Below are 20,773 nucleotides of genomic sequence, written 5' to 3'. Positions count from 1 at the left end.
CATGATGACAGAAGACCTCGAGAGATTTGTTTCTTTCCCCTCATAGAAAGGAAAATATATAGTTGATCTAGAAATGTATATATATAGGCATCAATGGACATATTTGATACACATTTGATGTCTATGAAATTTTGTATTTGATATATGACATTTATTTGATGTATGACATTATTTGACTTATGACATTATTGGTTAATATATGATATGTTTGTTCATATACGACATTATTGGTTATCATAATATATTATGTGTTTGTTAATGTACATGACATTATTGGTTATCATTTTATATTATATGTTTGTTCATGTATGACATTAAATTCAATACCTAATCTATTCGAAACTTTGATAGAATATTGATTAACAATAAACTTTATCACTGTTTAAGCATAAGTTAATCATTTCCAATATGTCATTGTTATATGATTTATGATCTTGTTCATGTTTAAAGTTTTCCTTCTCTCTCATTTTTTTATCAAGTTTAATTCAATACCTAATTAGTTTGAATTTTTGATACAATATTTTGATTGGCAATAAAATTTATTAGTCAAGATCGATCTCACAAAGGTTTAAGAGGCATTGTTTGATAGCTTGACTTGTTTCCAAGGTAGTCACAAAAAGATCAAATGCCCTAGAAAGAAATCCATTACTGTAATATACCTAACACTTCCCTTAAAAAAAATAATATTCTACTACTAGTTTATTCCAAATCGGAGGAATCAAATTCAAAATACACTGAGCATTAGATAAAACAACTGATAATATAATACAGGCCCCAATAAGCACAGTAACAATGCAAGATCTATAATGGTATTACCTACAAATCAACATTGCACCAATCCTACCATTTATACTATTACCCCAATGCACAAAGTGATATTATAACTATGCTCATACCCTCTATTTCACCCATATATTTTATGTCTTAAGTTTACTGTCAAGATTAGTGGTATGTAAAATACCTTGGGAGGGATCACTAAATCACAACAATTGTGTTATCTTGTGTTATCCAAGGTCAAATTCTTCAACGACACCAACGTTCTATTCATACAAACAATAATCAACCATGCAGGTGTCCTAGATTAATGTGTAGATTAGATTCATTTTAGTACAATGCAATGGTTATAAATGATTCTTTCTATGTAAAAAAATTGTAAATTTAATTATTTAGGTTAATCTTAAATATTTTTACATAAGAAGAAGATCAAGGTTTACAATAGCTAATAATCATTAATGTATGCACATACACTTAAACTTAAAAAGGATGACCTAAAGAAGAAAAATTAATTATGAAGTTGATCAAAATCAATAAGAGAGTTCTAACATGATATCTTCAATATTTTTTGAATTAGAGAAAACTAAGTATTAATATGATGATCTCTATGAATCTATATCACCATCTAGATGTCTCTCTGCGTCTCCCTAACTCTCTCTATTTTATCTCACATTCATCCTCTTCTTATATCTCTATTCATTTATCACTATCTTGTTATTTCCTTTAATCTTCATGTCTACCTACACCTTCTTTTGTTTCCCTCTATCTCTATGCATCTTTCCTTCTCTCCCTCTCTCCTTCTCCCTTTATAATTATATTTCCCTACTTCTCTATCTCTATCTCTCTATATAATTTTTTTTCATATCTCTCTATCCTTGTATCTCACTCTCTCTTATTCCCCCCCTCTTTATATTTCTATTTTTTTCATATCTATTTTTTTCTATTTCTATGTAGCCATCTACCCTCTTTATCTCCCCCTCACTAATGTAGAGATGTTGAGCAAGAAGTGAGGTTTAAGCACTTTCTTCTTCCTAATCTACCAAACTAAACTTGTGGCCTACCCAAAGTGATAGGGTCATTTTTGAACTCCTCCAAGGTGAGTACTTCTCCAATCAAGGTCTTGCACCTTTTTGTTTTAGGGACACTAGCCCTATTCCAAGCCAATAACTATAACTCTTCACCGATGGCTTCACTAACCCCGAGTTTCTATTGGGACACCTTCCTTATGTTGAATTGATCGAGAATCAATTCTTGGGTTAACCCTCCAATTGTCGTACAGTACAAAATGTTGACTATCATAGAATTCCTTGTAGGTCTCTTACTCTGATTTTCTGGACTTAAATTCCTCTTAGGTTGAAATCTAACTATTTTATGGGTAGATTTAGACACCCTTTTGGAATTTATTTAAGACTCCAAAGCCAAATTCCCAATTCCATTCTTGTAGTACCTAACCCATGCAAAGTACATAGACCTAATAAGGTCACACTAGGTTTGGTTTTCAAAGTAATTACTAGATAATTGGTGCATGGCCTCAGATCTCCTCTACTAACCAAAAATAACTCAAATCTTCCACTAAACTACACCCATCAATTCAATTCAACATTTTTAAATCTTTTTGGTCTCAATCCTAACTGAATACACTAAGCTATTCAACTTAGGGACTAATGCAAACATGGTTTTTCCATTGAGACACTTTCTTAGCTCTAGGAATCTATAATTATACCCTCCTTACTTGAATTTTCTAGAATCTTAGAGAATTCCACTAGTTCAAATACAAGTTAGGGCTTCATTTGTGGAATGAGCTCTTAATAAGCCTTTTCCTAGATTGTTTCTAGAAAACTTGCCTTAAACACTTTAAATCAAAACTAAACTATCTCAAACCAATTTAAAATATCACAATAACACAAAGGATCTTCAAAAAATCAACTTAGTTTGTAAGAATCACCACAGATATGATCGCATAACTAAAACCATACTCCCTAAGACCAAATAACTTAAGTCCCTTTAGTTAGGAGTTCTTCTAAATTGAAAGTAGTCTTCTTAATGTTTTTAAGTGTCAACCATGTAGCATCCTCCATTAAATGGTGTTTCCATTGTACTAGGTATTCATAGTAAGTAGACCTCTTGGTTTGTTTGGCTATCCTCTTGTCTAGAACATATTCAATTTCTTGTACTGGTGGTTGAGGGAGGTCTTGTAGCTCCTTGTCTTATGGTAGATCTTCATTACCTACAATGGTGATACCATTAGTAGGACCTTTATATGCATATAGGTCAGCTATATCATATAATAAGTTGAAATTAGATAACCATTAAACACTTTTTAAAGTACACTCCCCCCCAGCTCTCTCTTGCACTTGCATTGCAATTTAGGCCTCAATAGTACGTACACCCTATAGTGCGCATGCGCTACTAAGAATTCAAATGGTTCTATTGAAAGCTTTGTATTAAAACTAAGCCTAAGGCTTGGTTATGCCTTGGAAATCCAACCCAAAGGTTTGGAGTTTATAAAGAGGTTTGAGATGTGTTTTCTAGCAAACATACAAAAAATGATTTATTTTTCTTGCGTGCTTTCCTTCAATATTCCTCTTGGTTGGGTATTGATATGGCTAGGTTACATGGCATTATAGGTCTCTATGTTAGCTATCTAACCATATAATTTATTTTTAATTTGAACTATTTCAAGCCTTTCATCTATAATTTTTTTTTAATGTATGTCATTTTTTGTCAAAAACCACCATGTACTAATTGGGCTATAGATTTTAGCTCGTTCATTGAATTTTTCAATAACTTAGTTTTTTAGAAACTAGACTCCATTCTACACACTTTGAAAAATAATTTTTTTGATTTTAGATTAGTTTTCAATTATTTCTAGGGTGAGCACATAGATATTTCACATTTTTGGAAGGTGTCTAGTTAAAAAATTCATTAAAAAAAATACACATTATAAAATTACCCAAAAAATCTAGGATAAACTATATAGTGTTAAGTAACTTTTGACTAAAGCGATTAAAGAATTTCAAATGTTTTTAAATTTTTTTTAGGGGGGCCACACTTTGTACTGTGTTATGTTTTTTTGGAATAAACAGTACCACTTTTTGTGGCCCCCTTTTTTGAGGACCTAGAACTAAACCATTTTGAAAAAAAAATAGTAGTTTAGAAACTAGATTCAAAGGACTATGACTTTTTTTTTTTATCATATCTTAAAATTTTGAGTGTAACTATCTTCAAATTCTTGTTGAAGTTTAGAAATTGCTGATTTTAGGAAAAAGGTGTCCATTTATAACCCCCCTTTTGGCACCACAACTTGGTGCACTTACCCCCTACACATCTGAAGCTGTACGATAATTTATATGGAATCCTTGAAGATCATAGAATTTCCTATTCTCTAGTCTTGGATATTTAGAAGTTGGCATTGTGTCTATTAAGGTCCAACTTAGTTCCCCATCTAAACGTTGCATTTTGTTTATATTTCCATCACGTCTACCTACTATGTCATCCAAGCACAACAACTTTAGTGAATTTGGATTTTTGGTACCAATTTTTGTTTCCATTTTTTGAAAGTTTCCAACTCCTCTACATGCTTCTTAAGTTGTTGTAGATATTCTATGGCATGTTCTAAGATTGATACCTTTTCCATATGCATTCATATGTTTTGACATAATAAGTACATGTAAAAGGCAACACAATAATTCTTGAATCTTTAGAGATAGGTTTTGACATGCTTAAGAAAATGGAATTTAAAATCCTTGATGCACAAGTACATTCTAGAAATCTAGTGCAAGGTATAAGGTGTTCAGAATTTGTGTATCCTAGTTATGAATTCATATCCAAGTGAAAGAGTTATCTTGCTTCAAAAAAGAAAACCAAAAAGCCTTTGAAATTTAGATGGGTAAAGAACACTACAAAACTATAAATTCTAAACAAAAAGCCCTTCAAAGCCTACAATGCTGAGACTTCTTGATGAGTTCAAAAATAAAATATGATTTTAAACTTTTAAGCACAATTTTTAGTGAAAAAGTTTATAATGTAAGTAAACTATTTTTTTTCAAGATGGTTTGAAGTTTCAAGTGCCAAAATTTAGTTTATAGTCATATTTCTTTCAAACATAACAAAAGCTCTGCCAATGAAGAATACAATTTATAGTCTTGAACATAATTTGACAAAAGGGTCTTTACCTTGGTTACAAAGGGAACTAGAAATTGGAGAGTAAAAGACTTCCCATTTTATTTTTCTCTTTGCTTCTGCTCAGCAAGTACATGACTAATACCTAGATCATCCTACAAATTTTGTGACTGACTACTTTACTATCAATGTCATCTTTCATGATAGCAAGGGGAATTTTGTGTTTGTATCTATTATGAAAATAATAAATTCCAAGCAAGACCTTTACCAGTAGGCCTTGGAGCAGATGGCTTAAACATCACACACTAAGCTTCATTCAAATACTAAAAGTGTTAAATAGTCAAAGTTGACTTATTTTTTCCAATCTTAATTTTTGATGGCCAATCTAGAGGGCAATCACTGCTTTTCCATTTGGTAAAAAAACCCTGAAGAACAAGTTGTGGGTGCCCAATTTTTGTTGGTTTTGGAGTAATTGCCCCAAAATTTGTCAATTCACTAACTTGTTAATCTAGTATGTTGGACAATGCTAGAGAATAGTGAGTGTCATCCAATGACTGAGGTGCTAATTCTAGGATGGTATCACAAGACACTTGAACTTTGATCTAATCCCTGAAGGGCATGCATCTTAGGCTCTAAATAAATGCATAGATAAGGGTCAATAATGGACTAAGATATACACTCACTTGAAATACTAGATGCTTGTAGTCCATGATTCATCTCCTCCTGCATATAAGCTAAACTTTCAAGTGAGGTTGGATCTATATTCACATGCTTACCATTTTACTACTTGTATAGAACCTATAAGGAATCATTCCTACCTACCAAAGAAAATTTAGGACCAACAATTTTAGAACAATTTTCAAGATGTGTTATCTTTTCTATGAAATGTTTGCAAATATAGTAACAATTCTTTAGAATTTGGTAAAAGTTGTCCACATACGACATTTTGCACCAAGATATAAACCCTAGTAGTTAAAAAAATTTGGGTATTGCTTATTTCATAATCTATACAACACAATTTTAAGTTGAATTTAAAGCTAGGAACTAGATTGTGATACCTAAATTGAAGCACTTTGAAATAGGAAACAATGTCATTTGCAACAAAATTCCATGCATGAAGCAATCAATCACTCTTTACGATGTATAGCCTTGCCTATGTTCTCCACAAAACCAAGATATTTGTATTTGCCTCGCCAAAAATAAATTTGATATGTCCATTTTTTGAAAATATGGCTAGGATTTCTCAATAGCCATAGATTTCTCTCTTTCCCCTTTTTCCTTAGCCTTCACCATGTTTTAAGTAGTATGTAAAATGTGAAAGTTAAAATAAGGCATGTAGACCCTTGAAATATTGTCATCTTGTGCTTGGAAGGAGTGATTTCAGATTATAATTGCATTTCTAACAATTTGCCCTCCACTTTGATAATAATGTTTTGTCTATTATCATTATATAGAAATACATCTATACACCTTCTGCAAGACCAATTCAAAGAGTACAAAATCTTTTTTTAATATAATTTTTAGTTAAAAAATTAGTAACATAATGGAAAAATAAGAGATACATCTAATCCGTGAGCATTTTAATTGGCCTAGTAAATAAGAATGAAAACACGCTTTTAGCCACCTATTGAAAACAATATTACCTCATCAACACTTATGTTGAAATTCATTATCCATATAACATGACTGTATTACATGTGTGGCATGCCATTTGTACCTGCATTCTTATTGTTTTATCAGATACAACAGCTCCTATTTACCAGAATGCCTTTGTATGTTTTGTACCTCACTGACAATATGAAATTAGATATCGCTTACTGCACCTTCTCATGCCTCGTATTGTGCACAAAGAAATTGAAAATATATACCACCTTTGATTTGGTCTATGGAGGTCTACCAACACTTACAAATTAGAGGGGAATGTTAAAGGTTAGACATCTTTTGGTTGTAAACATTGTATAAAGATTGAATAGTTTCTCAGAGGGATTTTTGACTCTACTAGGGTTTCAATTTTCTTGCATATGACTCTTTGTCTGAGCTTTCCTTTTTTTGTTTCCACTTGTCATACTGCATTTAATATAGGAGTTTTAGGCTAGGTTATAATGGCCCCAGCCAGTGGTGACCTAGTTGTTGATACTAGTGTTCACATTGCTGCTTTGGATAGCCATGGCACCTCCATTAAAAAAACATCCTTGTAAATTCATCTCGAAGGTTTTTCACAAGGTAATCTTGATATTATCCTTCCTTTGCAAGAATTTGATGCTACTTGTGATTGGTTAGAATAGCATACCTTAATAAGGTATTTTGTGGGTAGGACTCCTCCTAAAGCTATGCTCTATGAATGGGTTAACAAGAGTTGGAATCCTCATGGAGCCTGCCTTTACATTGTGCAAAACCTTACCAAAGGTTGTTTTTAAAAAAAAAATTCTTTGCCAACCCATCACAGGTAGATGCAATTTTTAGCAATGGTCCTTGGTTTGTGCATTCCTCCTTGCTTGTTTTTCAAAGATGGTCAAGAGACTTCAGTGTCTCTAATGACAAAAAGATTAGGGTTCCTGTGTGGGTCAAGTTCCTAGGTTTACCCTTGCCATGTTGGCCTTTTATTGAGTCCATTTCCAATACTCTTGGCAAAGTTATCACAAAGGAACATGGGAAATTTTCAACGCTTGCCCTCAGAAATGCATTTGTATTGAGGTTGATCTTTCCAAGGATCTTAAGGATACTATGAAAATATAGATTGGGGCTCAAACCTTCTCTTAGAAGCTGCTTTATTTGAACCTACCTAACACTTTCTATAGGTTCTAGTTAGCAGAACACAAGATCAGGGATTGCCCTTTGGCTATGCCTAGGGTTAAACCCCTACCTAAAGAGATTCCCGCCAAGCTAGAAGAACGGAAAAAAGTAGAATGGACTACTGTTGGGTGCAAGGACAAGGTTCCCTTGGTTCCTAAATAGTCATATGTGGTGGTAATTTTGGTTCCTCTGATTTCAACAAGAGTTCAAACCCTAGCAGCCAGTCTAGGGATGCAAGTGATTTTTTTGCAACTAAACCCTAGTGTTTCATAAGGGATTAAGGAGGCCACTAGGGCTAACACCTTGGTTGTGATTCACACCCCTCTTGCTACTTCTTCCATAGCAACTCAGAATGTGCAATGTTCTCGCAGTTTCTTCGGATTTGTTGAGAAACTAGAGGAGAAACAATAGGCCATTAGTCCAAAAGATTTTCCTTCTGGCTTTAATCCAGTTTCTACTTTCTTATAGAATAGTTACTCCTCTCTCAAGGAAAAGGAAGATATGGAAGAATTTTCATCAATTTTTTATCATAGAATGTGTGAGGTCTCACAAACCTCTCTAGAAAGTACTATGTCAAGAATACCTATCATAGACTAGAAAATTTAGATTTTCTATATATGCAAGAAGTTAAGATCTCTAGTTTCATGCTTTCTTTTGCATGTCATATCATTTGGCTAGATGGCATTATGTTTTCTTCTTAGCACGAAGTTGACAAAGGTGGTATAGTTACTGTCTTGTCACCTTGTCTTCATTCTGCTATTATTTTGCACAGTTTTGACCCCATGCACATAATAATTTGGTTGTTGCTTTCCATTAACAATCATTCTTTTGGAGTCATTAATGTTTATGCTCCCAATGATGCTATAGAAAGATCTCAAATTTGGGGCTGGCTGGCTGACAACTTGCCTCCAGCTACTTGAGTTATGTGTGTTGACTTCAATATAGTTGAGGTGGCCTCTTAAAAAGATGGCATTTTTCCTTTTCACTAGACATATGGGGAAAGTGAAGCCTGGTACTACATGCATAATAAATTGGGCTTTTTTGCTCCCAATATTAACCACCACCAACATAGTAGGGTTTGGCACACTTGGTCCAACTTTTGAGCTAGCTCTGACCACATTTTAAAACCTCTCAATCATGCCATGATTACTGCACAATCTTTTTTCTCCTTTTTTGAGGATTGATATTTACCTATCATTCCCTTGCCAGATGTGATGTTATCTAACCACTATCCCATTTATTTTTCCATTTCATGGCAAATAGCTATCCAAAAAGTTATCAAGTCACAATACTTCCTCAATGGATCTGTGTTGATGCATGCTTCCACTATCGCTCATATCCTACATGTCTAGAATCTGGAGCCACATCTGCATTCCTAGGTAGGGTGGATTCAGTGGTGGAATGATGCCATTACTAAAACTGCTCACTTTCTATGCATCTATGGATGGCAGTTGGTAGTTTTCAAAAGGTGGTCTTATGAATCCACTACTACTGTGTTAGAAAAAGCTTCTGAGGCTCTTGCCCTTAATCCTTTTGATGTTGATTTGCAAATCCATCTTGCCAAACTTCACCATGATAAATAGGCTATGGATAATTATGCCACTCAAAGAGCCCAAATCAAAGTTTGCCTCCATTGGTTGAAGGTTGGCGATAAAGCCTTGAAGGAGTTCTTTTAGGCTCTTTAGGCCTGGTATACCAATTTTGGGATTAAAAAAATCAAACAAGGCACTTCTATTCTATCCAATCTCCCTGACATCCTGCAAGCATTTGTTCATCACTATGAGAACATCTTTACTTCATAGAGAAATTTGGTTGCTCAGGAGGAAGCTCTTAGAAAGTGTATTTCTATTACTCCAAACTGCCTAGCAGTTGACCAATGTGCTTTCTGTGAGAAACTTCTTACCCTTCAAGACCTTAAAGAGGTAGTTTTCTCCATGGCAGATGAAAAATCCCCTGGGTGTAATGGGCTTCCTTCTAAATTTTATAAACACGTCTAGAGCATATTGGTCCTGATCTACACAAATTTTATCTTGGAGCCTATCTCCCTAAAAATTTAGGAACTATTATCAAAAAAGGAAATATTAAATTCACACCTAAAGCTGGAGATCCTCAAGATATTTGCAATTGGCAACCTATTGCCCTTCTTAATGTGTCTTATAAGATCATTGCTAAGGCAATTTCTCTCAAAATTCACCACCTCCTACCTTTAATTGTGTAGCTTGAACAAACTAGCTTTATCAAGTCCAGATATATTCTTGAAAACATTATTGTAGTCTAGGAAGGAATGGAGTGGGCTCACAAGTAACTAGCTATTTTTTTGAAAATAGATTTTTCTAAAGCCTATGACCGAATCAAATGGCCTTTTATTTTTCCTATGCTCTAGGCTCTTGGTTTTGGTTCCAATTTTTTGTAGTCCATGGAAATGCTCTTTGGAGATGCTAATTCTTGTATTAGCATCAATAACTCCCAATCTACTCTGACACTTTATTTTCTTACTGCTAAAGGGTTTGGCAATTTTCTATCCCACTCCGTATCTTTAGGTTTGGTTTGTGGAATTTCTTTGCCAGAATCCTCTTGCTATTTGGTCAATAGTCATTTTGGTAATGACTCCTTTCTCACCCTTTTAGAGGATGAAGAAAACATCAATAATGCCTTAAATTTCCTTGACACTTTTTGTCAAGCATTTGGCTTTTCTATTGAATTTCATAAAATGCTCTGTTATTGCTAGTGCCACCTTGGCTTAGCTAGTTTGAATGGAAATGGGTCGCTCATGGGGAGATCTTCCACGTTCTAGGCATTTCTTTTTCTTTTCAAGCATCGCCAGTGGATCTGTGGAATATAGTGCTTGCCAAGATAGCATTTGGCTTTTCTATTGAATTTCATAAAATGCTCTGTTATTGCTAGTGCCACCTTGGCTTAGCTAGTTTGAATGGAAATGGGTCGCTCATGGGGAGATCTTCCACGTTCTAGGCATTTCTTTTTCTTTTCAAGCATCGCCAGTGGATCTGTGGAATATAGTGCTTGCCAAGATTACTAAGAAATTGGATTATTGGCTTAAAAAACCACTTTATCTTGTGGGAAAATTCTAGATTTTCTCAAAAGTTCTTGCAGCAACACATGTCTATTACTCTTCTTGTTGGGCTCCTTCTAAAGCATCCTATCAAAAATTAGAATGATTGCTTCATGATTTTCATTGAGCCTCTAGTTCTAATCATCATGGCTTTTACAGAGTTGCTTGGGATTTTTGTTGTCTTTAAAAGAGTTTGAAGGCCTTAGCTTTCTTTACAAGGCCTTTCTCTATGTGCCAAATGGATTATTCATGCCATCACTAGAGATGAATCCTACCAAATTTTTGTTTGGCATTGCATTTATTCCAGATTTCCCTTCAGCAGGCCTGCATGGAAGGGGATTGGCTTTCACACCCTTCTCATCATGTGAGAGCTTGTGCTCATACAAGGCTCTTTTGTTATCAAGAGCATATGGAAAGCTTGGGAAGAAATCAAACCTTAGCTTTGCTGGTCTAGTGATGAATTTTGTAATGGGCTCTCTTTGAATCAACAAAACATTTGGTGGTCTCCTCTATTTGCCATCTAGGGTATTCTCCTTTGCAAGACTCAAGGTGCTAGTGCTCTACATTTTGTCAAATGAGACATCAAGACTCATAAAGATCTTTTCTGTGGGGTTTCCACGAGTTTCAGATCTTGCGAAGATATGCAAGTCTAGTACCATCTTGCCCATCCAGATCGATAAACTTTTGACTTATTGCTTTCTACAATTCCAATGCACTTAATTCATGAAGTGGGTATTTAGTCTGTTAGACCTTGGTGGACTGATTGGGAATGGTATCCTGCCACTCCTTTCACTAGTTACGAATCGAGTTTGGGTTATAGATGGCTTTCTCCCCATCTGTCGATGGTGGATATGCTCAATTAGAGATGGCACTTGCAATCTTCTCTTTCTCAATGGAGAAAGCGCTTTGACACTATTTGGAGTGCTATTACAAAACCCAAGATTTCCCATTTTGCTTGGTGCCTAACTTTTCAAGGCCTTCCCCTTGAGCCTTTGCTCAAGCATATTAGGGTTTTGGATCCTAGATGTCCATTCTCTAGACAACCAAAGTCTTTCCTACATATTTTTTGGTTTTGTAGACGTGCTCAAAATTATTGGCACTGGATTCATGATTTCTTTAAGCCATTTCAGCCTAAAGCTTTTCTTGGCAATCATGCAAAATTGATGATTATGGAGCTCATCCATAATGTGAAGGAAAACAAGAAAACTTTAGATCTCATTAACCATTGTTCCTCCCTCTTGACTTTTGATTGGGAAGTTGTTCGTCTATGGAGATTGTTGGAAAACCATATAAATTTTTAAAATCATTCATGTGAAATATTTATAGGAATATAAAATGCCTCCCCCCCAACCAAAATTGGTCCAAGCTAAATGTTGACAAATTTTCAATGGGTAACCTTGCTCAAGTAGGTGTGGGTGGTCTTTTAAAATTCTCAAAAGGTGAAATGTTGGCAACCTACTCTATCAACCTATGTGTCTAGATGGCTTAAGTAGTAGAGATTATTTCCCTTCATCATGGGCTTATTGTGCTAATGAGGAGGAATTTCAAAAAATCCATAATTGAAGGGGATTCCTTAAACATTATTAATATTTTAAGACCACTCCTAAGACCTCCTTCAGCTCGATTGTCTAGACTATGCACCCTGTAAAGAAAAAAACATGAAACGTGATCTCCATGAAAACCAAGATGAAACTCTAACTATCTCAAATGACTCTAAGAAAGGTTCTTCCTCAACTAAAAATAGTTATTATACCTTAGATATATCTTCTCAAACTTTTACTCCTTGTTCCCTAGGTTCCACTATGTACCCTCCCTCCCCTATAGTAGATTTAAGCTACCTAAGTGACCCTTAGGTTTGTAGGGAACCCTCTTTGGGACCTTTTCTAAGGAAAGAGGATGACACTATTAATTTTTATACTCTAACATTGCACTTGACATTTATGATCTCTTGTTACAATAGGTTGAAAGTGGAGGCTAGGTGGCTTCTCTTCAAAATGCACATTTTCCATAGGAAGATTAACAAGATGGAAGTGATTATAGAAGCAGAAAAAAAAATGTGGGTTAGGTGCTAGGATATAGGGATGAAGTATGGTGGGAAGTGGGTTAGGAGCTGGGTGAAATTCTTCATAATTGGGAACATATAGAGGAGCAAGTGGAGGAAATCAAGAAAAAAGTTCCCTTGGAGGAAGAAAGAACTAAAATCCTGAAGGCCTTAGTGTCTATTGAAATAAGACTACGATCTCCTTGGGGAACAAATGAACTATTTGGTTTCCTTGAACAATTTTGTGTAGGCCAAAATGGAGGACATTGGCAATCTAAAGGCCCATTTGGAGGAAAGATATTTGAAGAGGAAGCACAGGGAGACTCCAAAAAAGGAAGAAGGTAATCACGAGGCCTATAAGGGGTTGAGTGAGACTAGGCCCTTTTCATTCCCATAAGCTCTCTATGTTGGATCATATCAAGGAGCTGCAAAAGTCATGGATTGGTTTGTGTTCTAGTTCCTTTGGGTGGTATTTGTTGGGTCCCTAGTTTTTTCAAGTTTTCTATTGATGGTGCTAGATTTTATTTTATGGATGGTAGTTGTTGGTTTGGTTTAGTGTGGTAGTGGTATTGTTTGGCTAATGTGCTCATTAGTGTGGAAGTATGTTGCTTATTTGTGGTATTTTTCTTTTTGCTACTGTCATCTTGTTTTTTTGCTAGTGGCAAGTTTTTGTTTGGCTTGCAACCTAGTTAGAAATTTTTAGTTTGTTTCTTTAGCTTTGTAGTTTTTTTTTAGTTTGGTTAACATTATGTCTAGTAGGTGTCACTATTTGTGACCTTAATTTTGTTGTCTTTGGACTTGATGTTACTTTTGATGTAATGGGTTCAAAACCTTCTCGCTTTACTTAATCTAAACAATGAGATATTCATAGCTTAAAAAATAAAGATAATAGGGTAGCCTAAAAAAAAAATCTCCCAACCCTTAGAGTAATATAGTACATGTTGCAAATGCTAACTAAACTTCCAAAAAGAGTCTTAAGGAATGATTTTACTTTTAATCATTACAAAGAAATTCAAGAATCATTTAAGTTTTCGCTAAGGATAATGACTACAAATACTAAAAATTTCACGTTCTTTTAGTGCAAAAATAAAACTACAAGAATGTGTTGCCTCATTGAACTAAATACTACCTTTATAACAAGTTTTATTGATTAAATTTGCAAATTTTCAATGAACAAATTCTCAATAGAAGGATTTTTTGAATTGTCTTTTTGGTACTTGAATTTATTGTTAGTGAAATCTTTTTATGCTATTTTATTTTAAATCTTGATGTTATTTCCATTTTTTTAAAAGTTGATGTGATTTCTGTTATTTTTAAAAAACTTGATATTATTTTGGCATTTGAGTTTGAACCCTCTCCTACTTAAATTAATCAAAACTTATGCAATTGTTGTAAATGTTTAATAAATAAAATCATGTCTCATGTATATGTGCAAGTATAGGGAAAAAATTCAAACCTAAGATGCTCTTATCATTTAAGTTGGTTTCATTCTTCTAATTCAATCTTATCCCTTCATTTTCTCCCCGGTTTCTCTATATTCTTCTTCATTCTTTACTTTGGTACCACATATTGTTAAGCACTAACTAGTGAATGTTTTAATATATTATTAAAGATCTAAAAATATCTTGTCAAAAAGGAGATGAGATGTCATTATGCAATTGAGCAAGAGGTTGAGCAATCGATATTACTATAGTAAGATCCATGGAACTAACAATAAAAAATAATAATAATATATAATTACCATTTATGTTAACATATCAAATAGTCATTTAGCTATTTAATAAACAATCTTATGGTATTTTTTAGGAGTATATGTGAAAAATAAATGTACTCAAAATTACGAACCAAGCGTGATATCTAGTTTAGAATAGAAAGCAACTACTTAGAAATACTTATAGAAGTCTTTGTCTAAAAGTATAACCACAATCATACAATCCATTTTACAAACATTTTTTACTTATGAGACTTGTTACAATAATGACTAACTAGCTACAAATGTGGCAAGTCAAGTTTGAGTTATTGGTGATAAGAGTCCAATTTAATTGTAGTTGTGTCAAAGAGTTCTAGTTTTAACAAATGACTAACTATAGATATGTCTTTGAGATCCTGTAAGTTCTCTATAGCAGTCCACTTCTGATCTATTACTCTTTATGTTTTATCAAATCCTCTTAGTGTGTTGTAAAAATCTTAACATTTTGTTGTCAATATCCTTTGCAATATTTGGGAATGTAGGTTACTCATTTAAAACAATACAAATAGGCTTCCATTATTCAATAATATCAAGTTGCTAGTTCTTCTTCTCTTACCTATTTTCTTCTTGTGTATTGCATCTCTGCTTTTCAATAAGGTATCAAAACCAAGTCTTAGATTCATTTAGTGGTGTTCTCAAAATTCTTTAGAGTGTTGAAATTGCAATATGTTTATGAAAGAAGGATTTGCTACAAGTTATGTCAGCTAGTGTGGTGATATCATTGGTGTTATTTGGAAGAGTACTCATTGTGACAATACATTCAAGTGTAAGAATTGTTTTGGTAAAAATTTCTTGTTATTTTTATCTTGTTTTGTGATGGTCAGTCTTGTATATTATTATCTAACTAAATCAAATAAGTTAGATTGTACTGATTATGTTAATTGGAAGTTCAAGATGCAAACTCAGACATTTTAGATCAATACAGAGTCAACAATAGAAGACAATCAAAACATAATAGAAATGAACATTAGGGCTATATTTAGGAAGCTGGATATGATAAATCAGAGCTAGTTGTTACATTCAGGAGAGTAGAAGAAGAAGAAATATGTGGATCTTAGATGTGTCACTATAAGCCATGTGACTATGAAATTATTCCTCTTGATCTTTTCATTGACCATCATCATTTCTGCTTTGATTATTACCATTTTGAAGACTCCACCCAAACACCACCATGTAGATCCACCTCCTAACAATTAGACAATTTCTCTTCACAAAAAACTTTTGTTCTTCAATGCCCAAAAATTAGGAAGATTTCCCAAGAGTAATAACATGTTGTGAAGAGAAAACTTTGACCTTCAAGATGGAATTTCAAAAAATTCTAATCTCTTGAGCGTGTACGATATGGTGGGAGGCTATTATGACCCAGGAGACCAAATCAAGTTTGGTTTCCCTAGAGAATTGTTGATATCCATGCTAAGTTGGAGTGTAATAGAGTACCAATAGAAGTATGAAGATGTTAGAGATCTCTACCACATCAGAGCCTATTATGACTCTTGGGAACTAACTGAACTACCAACAAGTAAAACACCTATTGGTTGTAAATGGGTTTTCAATTTTTTTTTAATGTTGATGACACTATTGATAAATTCAAGAAAGATTAGTTAGAAAGGGTACTCACAAAAAGAAAGAATTGATTATGAAGATACTTTTGCACCAGTACCTAAAATGAATACTACTAGACTCATTATTGTACTCAATACTAAATTTGATCTAGTTCTTCATTAAATGGATGTTAAATCAAAATTTTTAAATGGTGATTTAAGAGAAGACATTTATCTTGTTCAACCTAAAGGTTTTGTAAAATGAGAAAAATAATTTGGTATGTAAGTTGTTAGTTCTTTCCTTCACATTGGTTCTTATTGCAAATTCATTTATATGTTATTTGTCAATGCACATCTATCACAACTAATTTGTTCATCCTTAAATATTGGAAGACCTTGTACCATCTCTATGTTTTGTAAAGAAATCAAATCTTTTAAATTTAAATGACCATACCTCATATGCCATAACTCTTTAGTAGATATATGTAGTAGTCATAGAAATTGGTTTAAATTTTTTCAAGAGAATGATGATGGTAAAAAGATATATTTAGGAGATAATATGTCACATGATATAAAAGGATGTGGTGATGTAAGTGTACAACTAGGTCATGTAAAGAGACTTTCTAATTTAATGTATGTTCCATAAATTAAGAAGAATTCGATTTTAGTTTCAGCAAACAATGATGAAGGTGTGGAAGTAAATGAAAGTGTTAGTGAATTTCTATCAAGAGTTAAGGAACTAAAGGATAAATTAGTTGATGTTGTTGAAAAAGCATCTAGTAATGATCTAATAACATTTACTTTGAATGGAATGGTTTTGTATTGGTTAGGTTTTATATGTAATTATGTTAATATGCTAATCTCTAACTCTAGTATTTATAGGTATAGAGCTATGACATTGTGGCAGTTTTGAATATTAAAGAAGGGGGTAGGATATTTTTATGGTAATGACATTCGACATAGTTTTAACTAGCCCTTGTTTTTAGGTCATCCCCCATTTTAGCTGATTTTAATAAAAAGAATAGTTACTTTAAATGGAATGGTTAGTGACTATCAAGTTTTCATTACTCATTTGGATGCAAGAGAATAGAATAGAAGAAAACTTGGTGCAAAGTCATTCAAAATGTATATTTTTTGGTTATCGTATTGATTGCAAGGCCTACATGATTTATAACCCTACTACTCATAAGGTATTTTCTAGTAGAGACATTGTATTTCATGAATTTTCAATGATGTTCAAGAAGAAGAAAAGGTGGAAAAAAATAATTATATTAAAATTACTTGAGGAAGGCAATGAAAGTTCAAATATTGTAGATCAAACAACTTGTGATCAAAGTGGGCATGATTTAGGTTAAGATGAGGCCACTCCATCCAATAATGAAGCAGTAAGAAGATTTGCAAGGAAAATCAGGGCACCAATCAGATATAATGATTATGGATTAATGACTCAAGTAAAAAGTGTAGATGAACCTCACAAATTTGAAAAAGATAAGAATCATCAAGAGTACATGAATGAAATGTATGAATAATTTTTTTTAATTATGAATAATGACACTTGGGAACTAAACTTACTACTAGCAAGTAAAATCCCCATGAGTTCTAAATGGTTGCTCAAAAAAAAGTCTAATGCTGATGGCACTATTGCAAAATTTAAAGTTAGATTGGTTGCTAAAGTGTACTCACAAAAGGAAGGAATTGATTATGAAGATACTTTTGCACTAGTAGCTAAAATGAATACTATTAAACTAATTATTTCACTTTATACTAAATTTGATTGGGTTCTTCATCACTTTATGTTAAATTAGTATTTTTAAATGATGATTTAAGAAAAAACATTTAACTTGTTCAACCTGAAGGTTTTGTAAAATGGGGTAAAGAGAATTTGGTATGTAAGTTAAAATTAATGCATTAAATAAGGTATCAAACAAGTATAATGATCATGTGGTATGAGAAAATTGATAAATTCTTGTTTCAACAAGGATATATCAAGAGTAAAACTGATCAAAATTTGTACATAAAGAATGATGAACATGGGAACATTGTTTTGATTTCTTTGTATGTGGATGACTTAATTGTAATAGGAAGTTATATAGATTTGATTGATGCAATCAGGGGACCTCTATCATAGGAATTTGGAATAAAGGATCTTGGAAAAATGCATCATTGCTTAGGAATTGAAGTGTGAAAACAAAATGGTAGGACTTTGATTACTCCAAGTAAGTATGCAAATATGTTAAACCAAAATTTTAATCTGCAAGATTGTAAAAAACCATGTACTCCGTTGGAACACAATTTCAATTTCTCTTATGATAGTGATACTTCAAAAGTCAATGAGACATTGTACAAGAAGATGGTGGGAAGTATAAACTACTTGACCAGTAGAAGACCTTAAATTTCATATTTTGTCAACATACTTAGCCAATTCCTGGCTAATCCTCTTGAGGTTCATTAGAATACAACAAAAAGAGTCCTTTGATACCTATAAGGAAAAATATCTTTTGGCATTGAATATACTAACCTTATGAATGTTGAGTTGATAGGTTATTCTAATTTTGAATGCGTAGGAGATCCAAATGATCATAGTCTGACAACTAGTTATGCATTTAGCATAGGATCAGGTGTTGTCTCTTGTGCAACAAGAAGCAAATAACTATTTCTCTTTCATCTACTCAAGCTGAATACAAAGCATTATGTAGTGCTACCTATGAAGCAATTTGGCTAAGGAGAATTCTTGAAGATATGGGACAAAAGAAAGAGGGGCCTACTATAATCAAGTTTGACAATCAAAGTACAATCAAACTTTCAAGAAACCCTATTTATCATGCAAGATAAAATCACATTTAAACACAACATAATTTTGTAAGCGAGAAAATTTAGTCTCAAGAGATAGAGCTAAACTATTGTAATACCAATGACAATGTAGTTGATATATTTACTAAGTCCTTAGGAAAAAAAAAGTTTGTAACATTTAGAGAGATGTTAAAATCAATTTTTTTTTGGTTATTCCTTAAGGGAGAGTGGTAGAGTAATGAATAACCATCTACACATGTGGCAACTCAAGTTTGAGTTGTTGGCAACAAGAGTCTAATTTAATTTCAGTTATCTCAAAGAGTTCTAGTTTGAAAAAATGACTAACTATAGGTCTAGTTAGCTTCCTAGAGTAGTGTACTTGTCTATTACTCTTGTTGTGTTGTCAAATTCTCTTAGTTTGTTTTCAAAATCATAACAGTTTTCTATCAATCTCCTTTGTAATATTTTAGGAAGGTAGGTTATTCATCTAGTTGTATAAATAGGCTTCCATTATTCAATAACATCCACTTCCCAATTCTTTTTCTCTTATCTATTTTCTTCTTGCGTATTCCATTTCTATTTTTCAAGAAGACTACCATGATCTACTTGGTCTTTGTGCTTTTGTTTAATAAATTATTTTCATGAAGAAGTTAATCATCATAAGTTTCTTTTTCCTTACTTCTTCATATTCAACCTTTATACATAGCCATTTATTTCTTCTTTTCAATAATGTAGTGTTATAAATCACACCTGATACGATTATGTATTACATAGTATTTCCACCTTATTTGAAAATTAAGATTCGACATTGACTTCTATTCACTTGTTTGAAATCTTGACAATGTGATGTGTTTGGCTCTAAATAGGTTTGTGCAATAGAGATATTTGTACAACATCCACTTATCTAGTAAATTTGCAGATGTGTAGGTGGTCATTGGGACATTACACCTATTAGCGTAATGCCTCTTTTTATTTTCAAAAGAGATGTTGAGAATCATCTGAGTTTCTTATAAGTTCATCTTAGGCTTCATTTTTTCCTCACTCTATAGTTTTTTATCATCTAAACTATTTCTAGCTTAATTTCACAAGATTCTTTATTGTATTGGAAGATTTGCCTAGCTCTTTCGCCAATCTACGTTGATCCTCTACCACTTCTATTACATACTATGTACTCTTATCTTTATCCTACAAAGCTCTGAAGGTAATGTTAGTTTGTGGTGACTGATCAGGGAAGTACTGTACATACTTCATAATTCTTTGGAATTTTTTTTGGGTCCTATTTTATTGAGAATTTTGGGCCAACATGTTGTAATTAATTATAACCCTAAAGCGGAAAAAATACTTATATAAAAGTGCTTAGGGTTAAGGAATTTCATAATGTGCGATGTGATAATTGTTTCTTGTGGCAGTATTGAACTATAAGGGATTACAAATTTTAATCAAGTTGTAATCATTGGATCATAATAATATTCCAAACTTGTTGCTTGGTGGACATAGCCCAAGGATTGGGTGAATCATGTCAAATCTTGGTGCCTTGTGGTCTCTTCTATGCAATTCAATATTTTATGATATTGTTTATATTTGTATGTAATTGTTATTTCCGTCTATGGTTTAGTCCTAACATGGAAATCATCTATAACCTTGCATTCACTAATTTTTTTTGAATAAGCATATTGATAGTCTCTTTATTATTTTCTTGCACCTACTATCGCTTTATCTATCTATGTACCTAGCTATTTGTGGAGGCTGAAACAACAAATAAAAAGTCTAACTTTAGAAGGCCTCTTAAACAAGAAACCTGAACATTTTTCTTTTAGTCACATGTGTAAAATTAAGGAGGGGATTGAGGTGTGGAATCAAGAGTTGTATTTGAAACTATATTTAAGAATGCT

General features: G+C 33.1%; 1 pseudogene; it reads right to left on the bottom strand.

Annotated features, from left to right (window-relative positions):
* LOC149569007 (transcription factor GLABRA 3-like) overlaps nt 1-20,773 on the bottom strand; it is a 207,433-nt pseudogene that overhangs the window by 2,334 nt on the left and 184,326 nt on the right.

Source organism: Cupressus sempervirens, chromosome 3 (genome assembly GCF_028749045.1).
Source record: "Cupressus sempervirens isolate cs-2001-9-10 chromosome 3, ASM2874904v1, whole genome shotgun sequence".
NCBI classification, from domain to species: Eukaryota; Viridiplantae; Streptophyta; class Pinopsida; order Cupressales; family Cupressaceae; genus Cupressus; species Cupressus sempervirens.
Note: the sequence above shows the minus strand (reverse complement) of the source record. Positions and strands in the feature narration are given on the sequence as shown.